Source organism: Palaemon carinicauda, chromosome 31 (genome assembly GCF_036898095.1).
Source record: "Palaemon carinicauda isolate YSFRI2023 chromosome 31, ASM3689809v2, whole genome shotgun sequence".
Lineage (NCBI taxonomy): Eukaryota > Metazoa > Arthropoda > Malacostraca > Decapoda > Palaemonidae > Palaemon > Palaemon carinicauda.
The window spans coordinates 74003652-74025983 of NC_090755.1; the positions used below are offsets into that span (position 1 = coordinate 74003652).

A 22332-nucleotide genomic window follows, 5' to 3' on the forward strand; every position below is an offset into this window, starting at 1 on the left:
TTCGAGCTCCCTCGAATTGATGCAGAGAGGAAGCGATCACCGACTTCCTCGGAGGTAGATCCCTTAACGTTGACGAGTGTGGGCTTTTGTGATCCTGAGGTGTTGTCTGCAGTATCTGCTGACGATTCCAGCTCTGTCTCTTCCACTGCCGCTGTCGCCTTTGACAAAGACTGCTTTTCCCCCCTTGTTGAGCATACTCTTCCATCGGGAGCGTAGTAAAGTCCAAGGCAGGTCTCTCTTGCGTGTGGGAATCTCTCGTCCTAGAGTGAGATCCACCCCCCTCCTCCAGAGACTTCCAGAGATCTTCCTGCTGAGCCTCCCCTTACGGAAGATCTTCACCGTCCTCGTCGAGCTTGTAGAGTGCATGATCCTCCTTGTCGCTTCAATCACTCTCCTTTGCCTCCGACAGACATCTTTTTGGCTCTCCTCCTTTGCCCGTCGGACGATCCCCCTTGGGGGATTGTCCCTCGTCAGGATCTCACCGCTCGCCCACTCCTCGTCACCTCGGGCGTAGCTCTCTCTCTCTCTCTCTTAGAGATCGTTTTCATGACGTATCTCGTCAGCCTGGCCGACAGCCATCTGGTTCCCGACCCTAGCCTGCCTTATCAGACTGTCCCTTGCTCGTCGTTCGCTAGCCTTGAGGCGTTCGCCTCTCCACTGTCACTCTCTGACCTCTCGCCACCTGACAGCTGTTTGTGGTTCGCCTGCTGCCCCAGAATCCCCATATTCTCCGACTGCTAGTGGTTTGCCTACTGTTCACAGATCTCTAGCTTCTCGTCACTCACCTGTGACTTGTCAACCGCCGGGTGTCCATCATTCTCCGGGTTCTTGCCAATCACCAACTGTTCACCGTTCGCTAGCTTTCCATTGATCACCAGCTGTTCATCAATCTCCGACAACTCGTCGTTCACCAACAAAGTGCCGATCTCCTCTTACTAAGCGTTCGGTCATTACCCGTCATTCTTCTGTTGCTTGCTGCTCACTGGCATCTCGGGGTTCGCCAGCTAAGCGACGATCACCAGTAGCTCGTCATTTGACAGCTGCTTGCCACTCTCCAGCATTGCCTAGTTCTACTGTGACTCGCCACCCACCAGTTCCTAGGTGTTCATCAATCAGCCGTCGTTCGCCAGACCGTACGTAATCTCCTTTAAATCGGAGACAGTCTTTCTAGGTATTCTCCTTGTGCTTCCCATCACTCATCGGGACATCAGCACTCGCTGACCTGCCGTTCGCCAGCTTCTCGTAGAGGTTCTTCCTCTCCGGCCCACAGCCACCAACCATGAGAGTCAGATTGCCATTTCCCTGTAGTATAAGTCTGTGCCTCGCCGGAAGGACGACCCCCAACATTCTTTTCGGGAAGAACCTACCTTTAGGGAACCCAAGAAGATCCCCAAGCAGGCAAGCTGCCCTGTTCCGTTTCCGCGTGTGGTGGAACCTTCAAAGCTGAAGATGTCCGCTTCTTCTTCTGTCCGGTCGTTGATTGATTCAGGTACGAATGTCTTAACTTTTCAGAAACCCTCGGCTTCGATCCTCCCAGGGGACCTTCCTTCGACCACCCAGTACTCCTAGGATTCCCCTGGAAAAGTCATCCTCTCCTCCAGCTGACCCTAGGTGTAAATCCACTGTTCCTCTTCCTTAAGAGCCCCTGGCACCTTCCATCTCTCCATTGAAGAGGAAACTAGGAGTAGCTGAACAGCAGGACTCATCCTGTATCAAACTGACACTGGTACGGTCTTCGATGACTAGCTTTTTTCTCGGCTCATAAGGCAAGAATGTCTCCCTCCGAGAGAAGAGTCTTTGGTGAGTTTTTTCCACCCTTCTCCCATTGTGGTAATTCCACCGGAACAGCGACCAGTCTCCAAACCCGTACGAGAAAACATCTCTTCCTCAGCTGGAGAGACACAAACAGATGATCGTTCAAGACCTTCATTCCTAGAGGAATTCTTTCCTCCACAGAAGCAATTGAAGGATGCCAAGACTCTACCCAAGTCTTTGGCAAGGGTATCAAGGCCTTCCCAGGAGTGTTCTAAACAACCTTCTTCAAACCCTGCAAGGGTGTCAGCATGTTGTACCCATCATGCAAGGGATGACATCGACCCGCCCCGAGATGATGTCTTGTGGGTGGATAACTTTGATTAGGACAATGACTATCATTCTAGAGCTGATAGTCCAAAGCTATCAGAGGCAGAGTAGGAGTCAGACCACGTCCTCTGGCAGGTCTTGGCCTGCATGAGGACCATCAGTCGGTTATCTGACCCAGCTGTTGCCCCTCAAGAGGGCAAAGACACGGTCTTGAACCGTATCTACGGCACCAAGAAGATCACCCAAGACCAGTGTGGCCTTGCCCAGGTCTAAGGGTCATCTTCTAAACTACTTCTGCTGGTGTTTGTGTAGCAGAAGTACAGTATTATGAGGTGTTCAATGATCCATTAAGGCACTGCCTCTTGACCACTCGGTAGAGGCTCTGACCAGGGGGACTCTAAGAACTTCAGGTTTCGTTCTCGGCTACGGATATCCTGAACCTGGAGAAGGCGGCAAAGTATGCTATGCAGGCTACTTCGTAGCTGGATCTCGTTGGGATCAGTGGGACACTTCATGAAGACCAAGGACTGGTCCAAGGAGAACTCGAGGAAAGTAAAACTTTTCTATTGTCAGGAACTCGAACCATCGAGTTTCTTTCTCACCAAGTTGTGAACTTGTAGGCCAACACAATCCTGCAGCAAAGGGACACGATGATAGAAAGGTTCAATCATCAGGTCCCATAGAACAAGATCACAAAATTGAGGAACTCATCTCTGGATGTTTCCTCCTTGTTCAGACTGGAAGACGTCAAGCGGGCTGTGAAGAGATGGAGGAAGTTCAACCAGGACTCCCTTCTTCATAAGGTGATGACATCTTGTCCCCATAAACCACCTCCTTCGCCAAAGACACAACAAGAGCTTAAACTGCCAATGAATAGGACTGCAGCTACATCAGCTACAAAGGTGTCTAAGAAACCCTTTCCAGCTAAAGGGCGGAAAGTTTCCAAGTCTTTGGGTAGAGGGAAGAGTTCTAGAGGGGGCGGCCGAGGCCGCAACCGCTAGGACGCGGAATCCCACCTGTGGGGGGGGATGCCTGTATAGCCGCTGGCAGAGGTGGCTGCAGCTCGGGGCCAAACCCTGGACAGTCTTCGTGATTCGCTCTACAGACAAGAAGACCTGGAGCTCAAAGAGTTAGTGGTGTAAGTACTTCTCTAGCATTTAAGAAGAACTACTTTGACTCAGGTCCTTCAGGCGGATGTGTTAAATGACCTTCACTGCCCGCTACCTGCAAGATGTGACCCATAGGAACATGGAGACGTTCTCTATTGGTCCTATGGTAGCTTCACAACAAATGGCTTAAACACTAAAGCTCCTTGGTGGACAAGTAGCAGATGGTAGACGGCAGAGTTTACCCGGGATTAAGTCTGGTGTGAATGTTAAGAATGACTGGCTCTTTCTTTCTTCCACTTTCTCCTCTCTTGGGGAACAGCACCTACAGTACTCTGCAAGCTTGCCTCCTCTTTCTGCAGGTAATAAACATATCTCTTGTGTAACCTGGTATAGAAATATATACAGTACTTGTTCCATCCCCATACCCACTGGCGAGGTGGGTTCAAAGAATCCTACGACTCCTGAGAATTCTTTCCTAGACTTGTCACATTGCTAGTATCATGCAATCACACAGATTGCTCAGGCCACTAAAGGTGGTTTTTATGAATAGAACTTACCTGGCAGTTATACATATATATATATATATATATATATATATATATATATATATATATATATATATATATATATATATATATATATATATATATATATATATATATATATATATATATATATATATATATATATATATATATATATATATATATATATATATATATATATATAACTTAGTCTCTGACGTTTGGCAGAATTTTTCAAACATCACGGCAACTGCCGTGTGGTAATTGTGCGGTTAGGTGGCTAACAACTCTTACAGGGTGGTACTTGGAATCATTCCCGTTTTCTGTTCCTCAGATCATCTCTGCCGGCTGGATCGACAACATCGTTGGTCCGCCCTTAGAGTTTTTCGTTTCGCTTTCCCTGTGTCGCTGTACCAGACTTATTTTTGGTGAAGTACATTGATTTGGGGATTTGGCAATCATGTTTCTGTTTATTCTGATATTTTGGATTTGTTTAATATGAGTGAGAAACTTCATTTTCGTGTGTGTGAATGAGGAATGCAAGGTGAGGTTACCGAAAGTTTCGGTAGCCTCACACGGTTTGTTTTGGTTGCTGGGGTTTTGATTGTGCACTGGATGATAGGTGCAAAGAATGTGAGATTTTTAGTGAGAAAGATTGGTTAGCTATGAAGCGCTATGTGCGCAAATTAGAGCTAGATAAAGTAAGGAGAGCTGCTAGATCTAAATCTAAGTCTACTAGTGAACCTAGTTTAGATATTTCCATTGAACCGTTAATTAATTCCTCTTTGGAAGTTGATCCTTCCCCTGAGGTAGTAACTCCTGCCCCTTCTACAGGATATGTATCTGCGGATGACCCTCGGTACGCCAGGATGGCGGCTGAGTTGAAGGCTATTAAAGATCAACTTGCAGCCTAAGAGTGTGAGTGAAGTTAGTGCTTGTGAAAGTGCAGTGGAGGTGGCGACTTATCGAACCTGTCATTACCCTAGATCTAGACCTCTACCAAGCTCCCAGGACCAAGGGAGAAGGTACGTCGACGACCGGAAGGGGGTGAGAGGTACGTATCCTCGGTTAGCCATCGCCTCAGACAGTCCTGTTGCATTTTCCCAGGCTGCTCTTGACCACCACGGAAAACGTGTGTCGGATGTGATGGTGTCTTCCCCGAACCCCTCTCCCAGATGCAAATGGTAGTATGAGGCTTCGCGACCGACCAAGAGGAGGTGGAACCGAACTGAACAGTCTCGTTCTCACTCTCCCGGTTCAAGTAGCCACGAACCTTGTCCTTCGGAGGATGATTTGGACTCCGTTCCTGTGAAAAGGACGAAAATCAAGAAAAACCAGCGAAAAATCCTTCTCCTACCAGCGCTCCTTGACAGCCTTCTCCTTTGGAACCGCAAGATCCAGCAGCAGTCGCTAAATCGTTTATGACGGTTATGCAAGAGCAACTTTTCTCTTTAGTTCAAGTTTTTATCCGCCCTCCCTCCCAGTCGGACAGACCTAAGGACGACTCGTTACCGGTTAAGAAATCAGCTTCTAAGAGGGAACGGAGTTCCTCTCCAAGGGAACCTCTGCGCGATTCGTCAAAGACACGGTACCGCGCTTCTTCCCCATCTGCTCGCCTCAAGGACCCTGGCGATACTCGACGTCGGGACGATTCCGTCTCTTGCTCTCGGCGCCAGGACGATTCCGTCCCTCGCTCTCGGCGCCAGGACGATTCCGTCTCTCGCTCTCGGCGCCAGGACGCATCCGCCTACCGCCTCAAGGACTCTTCTAGTGCTCGGCACCAGGACTCACGCGATTCTCGGTGTCAGGATGCTTGCAGCCCTCTTCTACAGGACGCATCCTACGATTTGCCTCTTTCGGATTCAGGTGAACCTTCTACCCAAACGAAAGCTGTAATAGAGGTGGGACAGGATCTTGATTATGTCTCAGAGGACGAAGACAAGCCTGCGGACGCGGCTGGCGATTATAAGGTTCTCTCTCGCTCCCTCCTTGAGCTGTATGGGGAGGAGTTTCAACTTTCTGCCCCTCGTTCTCCTCAATCGCAGTTGTTCCGACACATATACAAACCTTCGCTATTTATAATTGGGTATTACTTTCGGCACAGCTGAAAGATGAGCCATGATAATTTCAGTGAGGGATAACTACCCCATCCGCTAGTTAGCGGGTGGGGTTGGGGTAGACTGGCTACCCCGCTCACTCACACATCTCGGCTGTGTAACCACTTTACTTTTTGGCTCGGTAGAGGACGGACATGCTGTCCTTCTCTCCCGCAAAGACTGGCCTTGATGTTTTTGATTTATTTTTATTTTTTGGTTTTCTTGTGTGTTTTCATTTATCTTACAGATATTTGAGTGCATATATGTATAAATGGAAATATACGTTGTTAGATATGGGTAACTTTAGTGCTGTTGACATCATATCCAACTGCCTCCCCCGTAAGGTTGTTGTCCTTCGGCAGGTTCTCAACACTGCCGTGTGTTTGTTCATTACAGAATTGAAGTTTATAACAGTTCAGCTCCCTTTCGATGAATTATCTTACAAGGAAGGTGACTTATTCCCCGAATAGTGTATTTTGGCAACGGAGCATGAATTGTAATTGATAACTTTCCTTTACCTCTTTTTTTTTTTTTTTTTTTTTTTTTTTTTTTTTTTTTTTTTTTTTTTTTTTTTTTTTCTCACAGGTAACAGCGACGTAGTACACATGTGGTAGCTCGTTAGCTGCCCTCATTACGAGGTAGCATTTGCTGTCAACCTTCAACTTGATGTTCCTCCTTCGAGGGGAACTTCTCTCATTCTCTCTCTCTCTCTCTTGCGAGAGAGAGAGAGAGAGAGAATGATTTTTGTTTACTTGGGCTATGTCCTCTTGCGTTCGCGGGAGAGAGTTTCTTACGCCTACGTTTTTTTCCCATAGAGCTGGGAGAAAGCTTGTTTTAGGCGATGTCCTTCTTCAGGAGGACTTCACTATCGTTCGCGAGAGAGAGATTATTAAGCCTTCGCTTTTTTCCCATAGAGCTGGGAGAAAGCTTGTCTTTGGCGATATCCTCCTTTGGGAGGACTTCTCCGTCGTTCGCGAGAGAGATATTTTACGCCTTCGCTTTATTCCCATAGAGCTGGGAGAAAGCTTGTAGGTGATCTCCTTCGGGAGAACTTCCCTCTCGTTCGCGAGAAATAACTTGTAGGAGCTTGCTGATCCACCAGCTTTCTCTGAAGCAGGTTATCCCTACGCTTATGGTTCTCCTTCAGGGGCAGAGCGAGAGCCTTTTCTTTAGCGACTTTCTCCTTTGGGAGAACAAACCTCTTATGCGGAGGTGTTATCTTGAACCTGCTGGTTCTCCTTGATCCTTCAGGGTCTCGTTCGATCACCCTTTTTGGCTGTCATGATCGTTTAAGCCTTCGGGCTCTAGTCATGTTTATCCTGCTGGTTCTCATGACAGTAGGAGTCTTTCGGGACTCCGCTCGAAACCTTCGGATTTCAGTTACGCTGAACCTTCGGGCTCTCGTAATGATGGTAACATTGAGCCTTCTGGAACGTGTGCCATCAATCATGCCGACCTTTCGGGGTCTCGTGACAGAGGAACCTCGATTCCTCGTTACGTTGATCCTTCGGGGTCGTAACATTAGTTATCCAGAACCGTTGGGCTCTCGTAACTTTAGTCACTCTGACACCTCTGTGTTTTGTGACAGGGAAACTTCGGTTTCTCGTTGCGCTGACCCTTCGGGGTCTCGTAACATTAGTTACGCTGAGCCCTTGGGCTCTTGTAACTTTAGTCACTCTAACACCCCGGTGTGTTGTGACAGGGAAACTGTGGTTTTTCGTTACGCTAACCCTTCGTGGTCTCGTAACATCAGTTACATTGAACTCTAGGGCTCTCGTAACTTTAGTCACTGACACTTCGGTGTTTTGTGACAAGGAAACTTCAGTTTCTCGTTACGATCGGATAGGAGCGCACGACCATATTGGCACGTGCACACGATCGGATTGGAGCGCGCAACCATATTGGCTCGCACGCACGACCAATTTGGAGCGCACGCAATCGGTTGAAGTGCACGAACAACTCTTATGATCCTTCGGGGTCTCACAACGCAGTTCACGCTGAACCTTTGGGTCTTCGTGACCATAGCCATACTTATACGACCGAGTTTTCGGACTCTCGTTGCGCGAAGTGTTCACGAGTGCACAAGAGGTATACTCTCATGACAGAGTTTTCGAACTCTCGTCCCGTGAATTGATCGCGCGCACCCGTCGTCATCAAGAGTTTTACTTTGATGACAGAGGGATGCGTGCTGCCTAAGGGTTTACGAATCTCTACAGGTAACTATGACACAGTTCCTTTGGGTCCTGGTCACGTAACACGATTCCTGGAATTCCATCAGGAATCAGCGACAGAGTTCCTGCGGGTTCTCGGCACAACATCCCTTAAGGTCGTGTGAAAGGAATTCACAAATAGATTCTGAACCCCTAGGTTCTCATCCGAAACTCTCTGTTTCCACGATTCAGAGTTTTCTGAAAACTCTATGGTCGATCACCCCCCTCGACGGGAGGGGTCTTCCAAAGGTGTGACTTGATACGTCACTCTACACTCCCAGCTGATTACTATATCAGCTAGCCTGGTTTCGCCAGCACCGATTCTTTCATTTTCGAACGAACCACCGTTATCTTTCCTCCACCTTCCCACTTTGAGTGGTTGGGTTAGCAGATGGAAATGAGCGGGGAATGAAAATGCTTTACATTGCAGTTCATTTCACCTGGCAGGCCTTCCCTGAATTAGACGGTAGTTTTCTCACTATCGAGAAAGTGTTCGATGGCAACCTCTTTAGGTAAGCGGTCGATGGCAATTATGTCTGGCCTTCTTGAAGCAAACCCCCACATACGAGACTTCACCCTTTTTCGGGAGACTCGTTCCTGAGAAGTTTTTTTACAAAACTTCAATGGGTATTAAAACTTCATGAAGGCTGTAAGCCTTCCCGGAGCATGCACTCTAGCCAAGACAAAACCACGAGGTTATGGTCTTAAACTCGGTTCTACCGTTTGATGGAGGCAGCCTCCCCTGTCATTGTACCATGGGTATAACGACTTGCTTTTTTACACGATAGTCTTCCGAGACTTTCTATTCTTTCCTTACGGGGTTATTGTTTCGAACAATTAGTCCCGAAGGAACATTGTTACCTGACGTTAAAAGAATGATAGCAACAGCGTGGGCATCTTTTCATTACGTTATGAACGTTTCAAACCCCGCCCACAGGTAAACGGACATCCGTTTCTGTGTAATGAACACTGGCTAGCCCCTCATATAAAGAGGGGTAAACCAAAGGGGATATGATCGCCTCTATAACTGTATATTTTTGTTTGAGAACATGTTCGCTCTCATTCAAGAAAATATTACAGTTAGTCAACGATCAAAATTCTTTCGCCGATAATGATGCGATTCGTCGCACATACATTATTCCCACAACCGGATTCGTTGCAGACGTTTCCTGGAGGCAGAGAATACGCATGTGGTAGCGCAAATGGACAAGTACATACATGCGTGCAAGCGATCTTTCTGCCAATAAGGGCTATATATATCTTCCAATTAGAACTCCGTTCTATTAAGGTGTATATTTATATCCCTTACTGAAACCAGGTTATTCAGTACATTACTTGGCTACTTTTCTGTAGCCAGACATACAGCATTTACGTTCTGTCTCCTTATAGGCATTTTTTCCTTTCTCCCGATCGGAAGTCTTAGTCTCTTACAAAGGCTTTGGCTGGAAACTTATTTAAATGCTAGTTTACCGATCGGAGACGGAGAAGTACGAACGTTTCTGTCCTAAGAAGGAGAAACCTCCGTTACGAACGTTTCCAACGTTCTCCAACTGAGTTCCGGACACGACTTTTAAGTCGAACTACGCATGTATACTTGTCATACGCACAGTTCGGTGTTACTACTCATTAGTACACTTATGCTCTTTACCCACCCAACAATAGATTGAAGATACGTCTCAATCCCCTTCTGGGTTTAGTTGGATGCATTCGGTGACTACCGTACAGTCTCTTGTCTGGAAAGCGATCTCTATGGAGATTCGCTATTATATCATAAGCTGTACTGATTAACTGGTTTACCATTTTGTATCGGTCTTATTCGGCCAACCACTCTGGATTAGTGGCAGTTGGAGGGAGAACAGGCTGTTCTCCTTCGTTGCAAGAACGTGCAATTGGTTACACGTCTCGACATCATCTCGAGGTGTGTTTATTGCTATGCACTCCCCCCCTCACCGCTGGACAATCCGCGGATGATGAGTGGCAGACGAGAGTTTCTGCAAAGAGGCCTGTCTTCTCGTCTTCCCTCTGGACCTGATGCTCTCTATAATGCATCAAAAGAGAGATGGGAGGCGCATATGCCATACCATACCATACCATCCTCGTCGGTTGGTCCGATTCAGAAAGGTACTAGCATTCACCTCTCTTAGAGAACCATCTAGCAGTACGAAGCCTTAGATGGACAGAGGACAACTAGTTGCCCTCATCTGCTCGCGTCATTCCTTGTATAGGAATGTGCTTGCAAAACCACCCAGATAGTGGGCTCCTAGTGTCTTGGAATCATCTTGTATCCAACAAAGTCTTAACTTTGTGGGGCCCTCGACTGTGGTTATGCTCGCAATGACCCTGATCTTCAGGCTCCCACTCGACCGTTCCCCAGGACCTCAAACAAGATGTATTCCAAGATCAGTGGGGTGGCCTAGAGGTGTGCCTTGTTTTTTCCCCCATTCGGACTGGTGAAAAAGTCCTCAGCCAAGTCAGGATAAGCAGGATCTTATCAATGACTCCAATAGCTTCGCTATGGCATCCTGCAGAATGGTTCCCAGACCTTCTGCAGTCCCTGACGGAGCTCCAATACGTTTGCTATGGCAACCCGCAGAATGGTTCCCGGACCTTCTACAGCTCCTGATAGAGTTCCGAGGGATCTTCCTGCACAACACGATCTTCCAAGCAGCCACATGCGAACACTTTCCCAAGCCTTAGCTTTGCTTCGACTTCTCTCCTAGGACGATCCTAAACCACCCCTCTCAGAGAGGCCCTTCCCATCAGGTTACAGAAAAGATGTCTAGGCACCTCAGACACTTCAGCGTCGGTCTTCCAGGCGAAGTGTTCGGTCCTTTGTGACTGATGTCGTGGAAAGGGATTCTCTCCCATTGATGCCTTTACTTATGCAAGTGTGAGATAACTTGTCCCCCGTCGGATCTCAACCTTCTCCTGGGAACGCGGTTCGGGTCCTTCATTCTCTGAAGACCCCTCTCTACGAACCGTAGGCCCAGCAGCAGATCGCTTCCTTACATGGAAGATTCCCTTTCTACTCACTTGGGCTTTTGACCAAGAGAGTTAGTGTGTTGTACGATCCAACGTCTGATGTCTCCTACCCAAGGAGACGGGGAGAAGTAATCCTCAGCGGCGTCCCTGAGTGGATTGCCAAGACTCAAATCCGAGTCTGCTCTACCCTAGGTGCAGCCCATTTCGAATAAATTGGAGTTTAACCCAGTGAGGAGTCTGTGGGGTTACTTTAAAAGAACGATACCAGCTCGCCCCCGTATGTCGGCACTGTTGACCAGCACGGGGGAGGTCAAGAGGAGGACCTCAAGGATTTCCTTCCCCTCTGGGATCGGAAGGCAATTAGGTTACAGTGAACCCTCGCTACTTCGCGGTTCGACCATCGCGGATTCACCACTTCGCGGATTTTTTTCATAACCCATGTCTATACATATATTGCGGATTTTCCGGAAATATCGGAAATACCGCGATGTGACCGATGGTGCGAGATTGGAGAAAGTAAGGAAAATTGAATCATGATTGATTTTCAATATAAATGAAACTTTGAGGAGCAACAAAGATATCATTTGTTAGAGAGATAGAGAGAGGTAAGGAATGGGAGGTAGTGAAAAGTAGCCCACACAGAGAGAGAGAGAGAGAGAGAGAGGTAGAGAGAGAGAGAGAGAGAGAGAGGTAGAGAGAGAGAGAGAGAGAGAGAGAGAGAGAGAGAGAGAGGAGAGAGAGAGAGAGATGAGAGAGAGAGAGTAGGTAGAGAGAGAGAGAGAGAGAGAGAGAGAGAGAGAGAGAGAGAGATAGAGGGGGGTTTAAATGTAATAAACAAAAAAATTTGATAGGTTATAACACATTGGTGCTTATGTAATATCAACTGTATACTGTAGACGGTTTGAATAAGTTAAGAAATGGTATAAATGATACTTTGTTAGTGTATTCGTACACACTCAAGAGCGGCAGCTAGATGACAGCTGATCTAATCACAGCCAAAAGTAAAAAAAAAAAAAGTCAACAGTACTCGATTTTTAAAACACACCCGAAATTTAAAAACAAAAGTACACGCTTTCTTAATGTGCAATTAACTATTTAAAGAGTGGCAATTTTCTAGAATAAAATGATATTTCCCAAAAAATAGTGGTTTGCTGATGAAATCGGATGCCCTATTTTTGGCTATGATTGAAATGGATGTAGACTCGGCCTAATTATGTCATTTCGTATTTAATTGACACTAAGAAAACTAATTTTAGTTTCTTCATCTAAATGTAAGTATTGTATAACACGAAGAGAGAGAGAGAGAGAGAGAGAGAGAGAGAGAGAGAGAGAGAGAGAGAGAGAGAGAGAGAGAGAGAGAGATGAATCAGCTGTTGTAATCAAATGGCGTGTTTTTGTTTCGTGAGAATTTCATCGTCACGACTTTAACAACAACATACTGTACTGAACTTTACAGTATTATACAGACTACTGTAATATGATAAAGTAAAATATTTGTAATCTATTTTATATGAAATGGGGCTATTTTTGTTTTGTTTAAAATTTACATTTACGTATGTAAAACAACTCTCTCTCTCTCTCTCTCTCTCTCTCTCTCTCTCTCTCTCTCTCTCTCTCTCTCTCTCTCTCTCTCTCGTAGATTGTTTTCCTGCTTTGCTACGTATGTATGATTTTATATAGATACGGTAAATAATATTTGTAATAACATATTTTATAAAAGCTTTTACTGTAATATCATTATTTATCACTTCCATCATGCGGGTTAAATTCCTTAGTTTGTTTACTGAGCGTACTTTATGACGCCGTCGTTTCAGGCGGCGTCATAAAGAAAAAAATTTCATTTGGAAGTCCTAAGAAAAATTAAGTAAAACATTAGTAATAACCAAATCAACATACTGTACTGAATAATCAATATAATTGATGCAAAAACTAACCTATAAACAGATGTGTAAATGCGTTTGTTTCTTCATTAGGATCAGAGATAAACGTAAACAAAACATTGGTTGCCATTTTTTATCGTGCTTTTTGGCGTGTTTAGGAAACGCATGATATAAAGTCGCCTTTAATATTTGTGCCTGTTTTAGTTTAGTTTACATGCATTAAGTGTTCTGTACATTAAAGGGTAGTTTGTTAACAGTACTACGTACAAGGGAAGGTTTTAAAAGTCTGAATATACATGTTAAATAAATAGGTAACTATGGTGTTACTACTTCGCGGATTTTCACCTATCGCGGCCGCGTCTGGAACCTATCTACCGCGATAAACGAGGGTTCACTACTCTTAATCTAGACTCTCCTCCCTCCTAAGACCCAGAGCTCGTAACGTCACTGGCGTTGCTACGTCCTGGCGTTCAAGAAACTACTTTGTGGTGCAGATACTTTAAGTGGGCATGTGGAAGCGTCAAGCGACCTTCACGGCCCACTACCTGCAAAGACGTATAACCCACAAGAACTTGGAGACCTTTTCCATTGGTCCTGTGGTGGTTGCACAACAAATGGTCTAAACACCTCAGGCTCCTTGATGGACAAGTAGCAGAGGGCTGAGGGTACCCGGATTAGTCTGGGGTGAATGAGTAAGAATGTCTGGCTCCTTTCTTCCTTTCACCTTCTCCCCTCTGGGGAAAACAGCTCCGCAAGCCTCAGCATAGCTGACCTCACTTCGCTGCAGGTAAGACCCATTTCCTTTGTGCCTCCTAAGTATTGAAGAATACTGTACTTTGTTACGTCCCCAATACCTTTTAGAGGAAGGGTATTGGGTAAGTCTTTAAGAACATTAGGTTCTGTACTCGAGTTCCTATGTTAAAGACAAGCCACACTGTTAGTTCCACTCACACACAAGCTTCTGCAGGCCGCTATCAGTGCATTACCTCATATCGGCACTTGATTTTATTGAGGGTAGGGTCCCTTCTACTATCGATCACAGATCGAAATAGAGAGGACCCCGGGTCATGACCAAGGCCAGTTGGTGAGGACTTCCTCCCTCCTAAGAGTAAGTCACCCTATTATAAATAGCGAAGGTTTGTATATGTGTCGGAACAAATAAAAAATTTGGAAATCATTTGTATTTTTCCTAACTTACAAACCTGAAGCTATTTATACAAATTGGCCCGCCACCCTGTCCCCCGAGAAGTCCTGCCATAAAGCAAGGTGGTTACTCAGCCGAGAGGTGTGAGTGAGCGGGGTAGCCAGTCTACCCCACCCGCTAACTAGCGGAAGGGATAGTTATCCCTCACTAGAATTATCATGGCTCGTCTTTCAGCTGCGCCAAAATTAATACCCTATTATAAATAGCTTCAGGTTTGTATGTTAGGAAAAATACAAATTATTTCCAAATTTGTTATTTCAGCAGGAAGGCCAAGAAACAGTCGGCCTTCATCAAGATGAAGCTCTCTATTTCTGCTGAGAAGGCTCTCTCTAAAGTGGACGAATGGATGAAGGCGCGTAGGCAAGCGGTTAAGACCACCTTCTCTTTTCCACCAGCTCGACTTGCTTCGAAGGCTGGCATGTGGTACAAGACTGGAGACCTTCTGGGTCTGGGAGTTCCTGCCTCCTCCCAAGGTGACTTCTCTGGTGTTGTGGATTCTGCTAGAAGGCATGCCTTTAACTCGGCTAAGGTTATGTGGTCAATGTCTGAGCTTGATCACCTTGTCAAAGGGATTTTCAGAGCTTTTGAAGTTTTTAGTCTTTTGGACTGGTCTCTAGGGACTCTGGCCAGGAAAACAACAAATGGAGGGAACACAAGACCTGACCAGTATCATGTTATGCATGGACAAAGCTCTTAGGGATGGATCTAATGAGTTGGCTTCCCTTTTTTCGGCAGGAGTTTTGAAGAAAAGGGCCCTGTTATGTTCTTTTGCTTCTAGATCTGTGACTTGCACAGAAGTCTGAACTCCTTTACGTCCCCCTTTCAGAACATCTCTTTCCTGAGTCCCATGTCAGAGATATTACGCTTTCTCTTGCGCAAAAGGCCACTCAAGACCTCTTATCACGCTCGGCTCGAAAACCTTTGCCAGTCACTCCTTCGTCTCTGAAGAGAGAGGAGAGAAAATTCCAACAGCCCTTTCGAGGTAGGGCTCCTTCAAGATCAGACTTCAGAGGAAGAAGGCAGGAAATGGGAGGAAGGACGAATAGAGGTTCGTTTAGATCCCTCTCCAAGAAATGAAGTGCAAGTCCTCCAGACAACGATAGGGGCAAGACTGTCCTTTTTTGGCAGGCTTGGAAGAGAAGAGGGGCGGACACCTGGTCCCACTTGGTCATCAAGAAGGATACAAGAACCCCCTTTTGAAGAAGCCTCCTCTTTCAAATGCTCCTCTAACCTTAGTGGCTCAGTACGCAGATGCAGTGAAACAAAAGGCCCTTCTGGATCTGGTCGACCAGATGCTGGACAAGGGAGTGATAGAACCAGTTCTGGAGCTATCCTCCCCAGGCTTCTACAATCGCCTGTTTCTGGTACCCAAGAACTCGGTTGTATGGAGACCCGTTTTGAATGTCAGCTCTCTGAACATCTTCGTGGAAAAGACAAAATTTACCATGGAGATGACTCGGTCTGTGCTGGCAGCAGTACGTCCAGGGGACTGGATGGTGTGTCTCGATTTACGGGATGCTTATTTTCACGTCCCCATCCATCCAACTTCAAGGAAATACCTGAGATTTATGATCCAGGGCAGGTGCTTCCAGTTCAAGGCACTTTGCTTCGGTCTCAGCACTGCTCCACAAGTCTTCACCAGAGTAATGGCGAACGTGGCAGGCTGGCTTCATCAAGAGGGGATAAGGGTATCCTTTTATCTGGACGACTGGTTGATACAATCACAGTCGAAAGAAAAATATCTGGAGGACCTACAAAAGACTTTCATGATGGCTCAAGAACTGGGTCTCGTCATCAACAGGGAGAAATCCGCAGACCGAGCCGAATCAGACTATTTTTTATTTGGGGATAGTTCTGAATTCAGTTCATTTTCGGGCTTCTCCCTCCCAGGAGAGGCAGACCAAGTGCCTCGAGAAGGTTCGAGAATTCTTGAAGAGACAGAAGTACTCAGCGAGGGAGTGGATGAGTTTACTGGGAACTCTCTCCTCGCTCGAACAGTTTGTCTCTTTGGGGAGACTGCACCTCAGACCTCTTCAACACTTCCTTTCAAAGGTGTGGAACAGGAAGACTCCTTTTCCTTCCCCATTCCAGCAGAAGTCAAGGATCATCTAATTTGGTGGCTGGATCCAGCTTTGTTAGGAGAAGGGACCTCCCTGTACAAGAAGAACCCAGACCTAGTGTTGTTCTCAGACGCGTCGGAGTCAGGATGGGGAGCAACACTAGGAAGCAAGGAGGTCTCAGGCTCTTGGGTAAAGAGTCAGACCGGATGGCACATCAACAGAAAAGAGTTGATGGCCATTCTGTTCGGGCTAAAGGCCTTCAAAGACTCCGTATCAGGGAGGATAGTGGAGGTCAACTTGGACAACACCACAGCTCTAGCTTACATCAGGAAGCAAGGGGGAACTCGCTCTCTGTTCGAAACGGCAAGGGAGCTCCTTCTATGGTCGAAGGAAAACAAGATAGAACTGTTAACAAGATTCGTACAGGGACAGAGGAATGTAACAGCAGACATGCTCAGCAGGAAAGGACAAGTTCTTCCCACGGAATGGACCCTCAACCAGCAGGTCTGTCAGTCTCTGGAAGTTATGGGGGAGTCTTTTAATAGACCTTTTTAAACATTTAAACATACCTGTTGGTTATATATAATAGCTTTATTCTTTCTGACCGGCAGAAAATTCAAAACTCGCGCCCATCACATCTATATGCCAGGTATACACTAGCGCCACCATGGAGCTAGGCCGAACTATCCCTCCTAGTCTCAGATTTCTTTCTGCCGCCATATTGGCAAGATCTTTGGAAATTCACTCACCGTTTATCAGGAATTATCAGTGTTCTTGGTGATGTAAAATTGTTTATTGGTTTTGACTTTCGCATTTATTGGACTAGCTTACGGATTCTCTTGGATATCTACTGATTTGAATTAATTTTGACCCTTGCTTGATTTGATATCTCTATTTACATTTTCAAAATGACTGACCCCTCCCCTTCATATAGGAAGTGCATTAAAGGGTGTAAAACTTGGCTTGCAGAAGCCTCTGTGGATCCCCATACAATTTGCACTAAATGTCGGGGGTAAAATATGTAATTTTGTGGATAGATGTCAAGAGTGTTTTGATTTATCCGAGAGCTAATGGTTAGCTTATGATCGCTACTCTTGTAAATTGGAAAGGGATAGAATTAGACATAGTTCCTCTCATTCAAGGGATGTATCATTTTCAAATGTCATTGAACCTAATTCCCCGATAGTGGTAGATCCTGAACCTAATCCTATTCAATCTGAACTAACATATGATATGATGACAGCGATCCAGGCTCTTGGTTCGAGAGGGGAATCGCTAGCAGCGGACAGAGACCAAATTTTGTCCGATGTTAATATGCTCAAAAGTGGTAATATTATTAGTGATGTTAATGTGTTCAGTGATGTAGAGGGTGCGTCTGCGCATTCTTGTCGTTCACCTAGCCTTGGACCTCTTGCAAGCTCCTGGACCCATGGGAGAAGTAAAGTCGATCGGCGAAAGGGAACGAGAGGCGTCACCAAGCGCGCAGACGTACCTTCGAGCGTTCCTGTTGAATCTATTTCTCAGATCGCTCCCCCTCACCATGGGAAAGGTGAGGTTAGCTTTTATACCCATCCTCGGATGAGACTAAACAAGGAAAGGGCTGGCGTCAAGCTTCCAGACCCCTTAAAAGAAAGGCGGATGAAGGCGCGCAAGGTCGCGATCCTTCACCGCGAAGGCCTGGTTGTAGTTATTGGGACTCGCCAGAGAGCTTTCAGCTGCATACTCAATGCTCTCCACCTAAGCGGTCTAACAAGACGTCAGATATTGACAGCATGATTCAGGCTGAATCAGAAATTATTCCTGAGTCTGAGGTTACGGTGCATGAACCACCGCTTCCATCGGACTGGATTCAATCTCCCGCTTATGAGGAGCGTTATGAGAGCGACGAAGAGCGAGAATTCACTATGGAAGTTTCGGCTCCTGTTTCACAAATGATGTCGCACAGGCGGCCTAAGCAGGATCCTAAGTGGTCTATGCTGCTTGATATGAAACAACTATCTACTTTCATGCATTCTTATCAGCCCGCAGTCGACAAAGCGCTGGTTCGTCACGATTCTGATCGTGACGCGATGTCGCACAGGCGGACTACCTTTACACGCGATGTTGATCGGGGTGATAGAGGTGCCGCTTTTAAGTCTGCTAGTACTCTTGCAGTACCTGTTTCTGTTGAAAGTAAACGTCAAGCGAATGAGCGTGACGTCGGGAGTCATCATTCTAAGCGCAACGACAAGCGCCAAGCAGCTGAGTGCGAACTGACGCGCCTAGTAAACCGTGACTTAAAACAAGAGACCGTGACGTCTCCTGTCAAGCGGACCATGACGCCAAAGGTCAGTTTATTTCAGTTCAGCATGCGCACGAACGTGACGCCAAGCGCAACCTTAGTGAGCGCCGAGCAAGTAAACAAGCTGAGCCACTTGATCGCGCGCATCACGCCCCTGACGCCCGCGCGCGCGAGCGACGCTTTTCAGAACTAGAAGCGATTGCTCTTGCTGCTATTATTTCTGAAGAGGATCATGAAGTTCATAAAGAATCCATAGTTGTTTCTATTACTATTATTATTATTATTATTATTATTATTATTATTATTATTATTACTTGAAAATGGCATATGACGCAGTGAAAGTAAGAGAAACTGGTAATTTAGAGGAGGAGTGAAAGTTAGTAAAAGAAAATTTTGTTGGTATTGCAAGTGATGTGTGTAGCAAGAAGTTTGTTGGAGGCAGCATGAAGAAGGGCAGTGAATGGTGGAATGAAGGAGTGAAGGTACAAGAGGAAGAGAAAAAGAGGGTTTTTGAAGAATGGCTGCAGAGTAATAGAGTAGAGAAGTATGAAAGATATAGAGAGAAAAATGTGGAAGTAAAGCGCAAGGTAAGTGAGGCAAAAGGGCAATCAGGGATTGGGTCATTCATATGAAGAGAATAAGAAGTGGAGAGAGTAAGAAAGGCTAGTTCAAGAAGTGAAGAGACAGTGAAAGATGGAAATGGAAGGTGTTAAAAGGAGAGGAGGCAAGGAAAAGGTGGGCGGAATATTTTGAAAGTTTACTGAATGTTGAGGATAATAGGGAGGCAGATATAATTGCTGTTGCAGGTGTTGAGGTGCCAGTGATGGGAGATGAGAATGAGAGAGAGATTACAAGAGAGGAAGTTAGGAGAGCACTAGATGAAACGAAAGTAGGAAAAGCATCTGGTATGGATGGTGTGAGAGCTGAGATGTTGAAGGAAGGGAGTGTGACTGTACTTGAATGGTTGGTGAGATTGTTTAATATGTGTTTTGTTTTGTCAATGGTACCAGTAGATTGGGTTTTTGCGTGTATTGTACCACTATATAAGGGTAAGGGAGATGTGCATGAGTGTTGTAATTCAAGGGGTATTAGTTTGTTGAGTGTAGTTGGAAAAGTGTATGGTAGAGTACTGATTATAGGGTTAAGGATGAAACGGAGAATGCAATCTTAGAAGTACAGGGTGGTTTTAGAAGAGGTAGGGGTTGTATGAATCAGATTTTTACAGTTAAGCAGATATGCTAGAAATTTTTAGCAAAAGGTAAGGAGGTGTATGTTGTGTTTATGGATCTGGAGAAAGCGTATGATAGAGTTGATAGGGAAGCAATGTGGAAGGTTGTTGCAAGCAGTGAAAAGTTTCTACAAAGGTAGTAAAGCATGTGTTAGGATAGGAAATGAAGTGAGCGATTGGTTTCCAGTGAGAGTGGGGCTCAGACAGGGATGTGTGATGTCGCCGTGGTTGTTTAACTTGTATGTTGATGGAGTGGTGAGAGGTGAATGCTCAAGTGCTTGGACGAGAATTGAAACTGGTAGACGAGAATGACCATGAATGGGAGGTAAATCAGTTGTTGTTTGCAGATGATACTGTACTGGTTTGGACGCAGAAGAGAAGCTTGGCCGATTAGTGACAGAATTTGGAAGGGTGTGTGAAAGAAGGAAGTTGAGAGTTAATGTGGGTAAGAGTAAGTTTATGAGATGTACGAGAAGGAAAGGTGATGCGAGGCTGAACGTCATGTCATGTTGAATGGAGAGTTACTTGAGGAGGTGGATCAGTTTAAGTACTTAGGGTCTGTTGTTGCAGCAAATGGTGGAGTGGAAGCAGATGTACGTCAGAGAGTGAATGAAGGTTGCAAAGTGTTGGGGGCAGTTAAGGGAGTAGTAAACAATAGAAGGTTGGGCATGAATGTAAAGAGAGTTCTGTAAGAGAAAGTTATTGTACCAACTGTGATGTATGGATCGAAGTTATGAGGAATGAAAATGACGGAGAGACAGAAATTGAATGTGTTTGAGATGAAGTGTCTAAGGTGTATGGCTGGTGTATCTCGAGTAGATAGGGTTAGGAACGAAGTAGTGAGGGTGAGAACGGGTGTAAGAAATGAATTAGCAACTAGAGTGGGTATGAATGTGTTGAGGTGGTTTGGCCATATTGAGAGAATGGAAAGTGGCTGTCTGCTAAAGAAGGCGATGAATTCAAGAGTTGATGGGAGAAGTACAAAAGGAAGGCAAGGTTTGGGTGGATGGATGCAGTCAAGGAAGCTCTGGGTGATAGGAGGATAGATGTGAGAGAGGCAAGAGAGCGTGCTAGAAATAGGAATGAATAGCGAGCGATTGTGATGCAGTTCCGGTAGGCCCTTCAGCTTCCTCTGGTACTTTGGTTGACGGTGGAGGTAGCAGCAGTAGGGGATTTAGCGTTATGAAGCTTCATCTGTGGTGGATAACGGGGGAGGGTGGGCTGTGGCACCCTAGCAGTACCAGCCAAACTCGGTTGAGTCCCTTGTCAGGCTGGGAGGAACGTAGAGAGGAGAAGTCCCCTTTTTTGTTTCATTTGTTTGATGTCGGCTAACCCCCAAAATTGGGGGAAATGCCTTGGTATATGTATTTATGTATTATTACTTGCTAAACTACAACCCTAGTTGGAAAAGCAGGATGCCATAGGCCAAGGGGTCCCAACAGGGAAAATTACCTAGTAAGGAAAGGAAACAAGGAAAAGTTTAATATTTTATGAAAAGTAACATTAAAATAGATATTTCCTATATAAATTTTAAAAACTTTAAACCAAACAAGAGGAAGAGAAATTAGATGCAATAGTGTGCCCGATTGTACCCTCAAGCAAAAGAACTCTAACCCCCCAAGATAGTGTAAGATCATGGTACAGAGGCTATGGTACTACCCAAGACTAGAGAACAGTTGTTTTGATTTTTGAGTGTCTTACGTCCTTTAGACGTCCTTTAGTTTGGGTAAGATTCTGAAAACTGCCAATGAAGAATTATCAAGGTTCTGGCAATTGCCACCTAGTATCCACTGGTGGAGCTGGTTTGATTGCCCTGAAGCTTCATTCTGATTCTACCCGTCAAGCTTCACAGGTTCGTTGTCGATGCTTTGCAACCGTTATGAAGTTTTTCTAAGTTTGTTTCTTTTTCTCATTTCTGTATGAGTGTAGAGGAATTTAGAAGAATGCAAACATGTCCAGGACTGTGCTCGACACTGGCACCTTAATGAGTAAGATTGAGGTTGATCCTCATCCTTAGTGTCCAATGCGTAGAGGGCACCACTGCACTTGTGATGTGTAGAGAGAGTAGTCTTCCTCTCAGTGTGTGAAATTTTGGAGTAGGAAGAAGAGATCCAATCGCGATCATTCTCCCTCTGGTTCATCCTGGAGGTTGAGAAAATCGGCGAGATCCTGACTTTCGACAAGCAAAACTCGTTGCCCTGTCCCTTCAGAGGGCAAACCCAAGAAGACTGATGACCTTTGGATTAAAGAGCCAACTTCCAAGATGGTAAACTCCTCTGCTTCCCCTAGAGGAACATGGAGCCCTCCTCTTGTGGATGATTCCTGGTCTTCAGCTTTGGATATCCCTGCCATTGAGATTTCCTCGGCCAAAGCTCATGCAGTTTCATAGGAGAAGTGCCCTGTTACGCCGTAGCCCTTTTCACCACCCACAAACATCATAACTTATAACAAAGACTTTGTTTACGAGTTCTCTGCCTACTCCTCTGGTAGTGCTGTGAGCAGTTTTTTGGGCTATACCCCAATTGAGCGTACAGTACTGTACACCTATCTATCTGACGGTCAGGTAGGTGATTTTTATCCGCTTCCAGCATCGCTGCAATCATACTCCTATTAAAGGACTCTGGTTATTTTAGTTTTGAAAAATAGAATTTACTTTGAAAATTTGTGATGTTTTTA

General features: G+C 45.6%; 1 protein-coding gene across 1 annotated transcript in view; it reads left to right on the forward strand.

Moving 5' to 3' along the window:
* LOC137624538 (ashwin-like) overlaps positions 1–22332 on the forward strand; it is a 55667-nt gene that overhangs the window by 14977 nt on the left and 18358 nt on the right. The window lies entirely within an intron of this gene.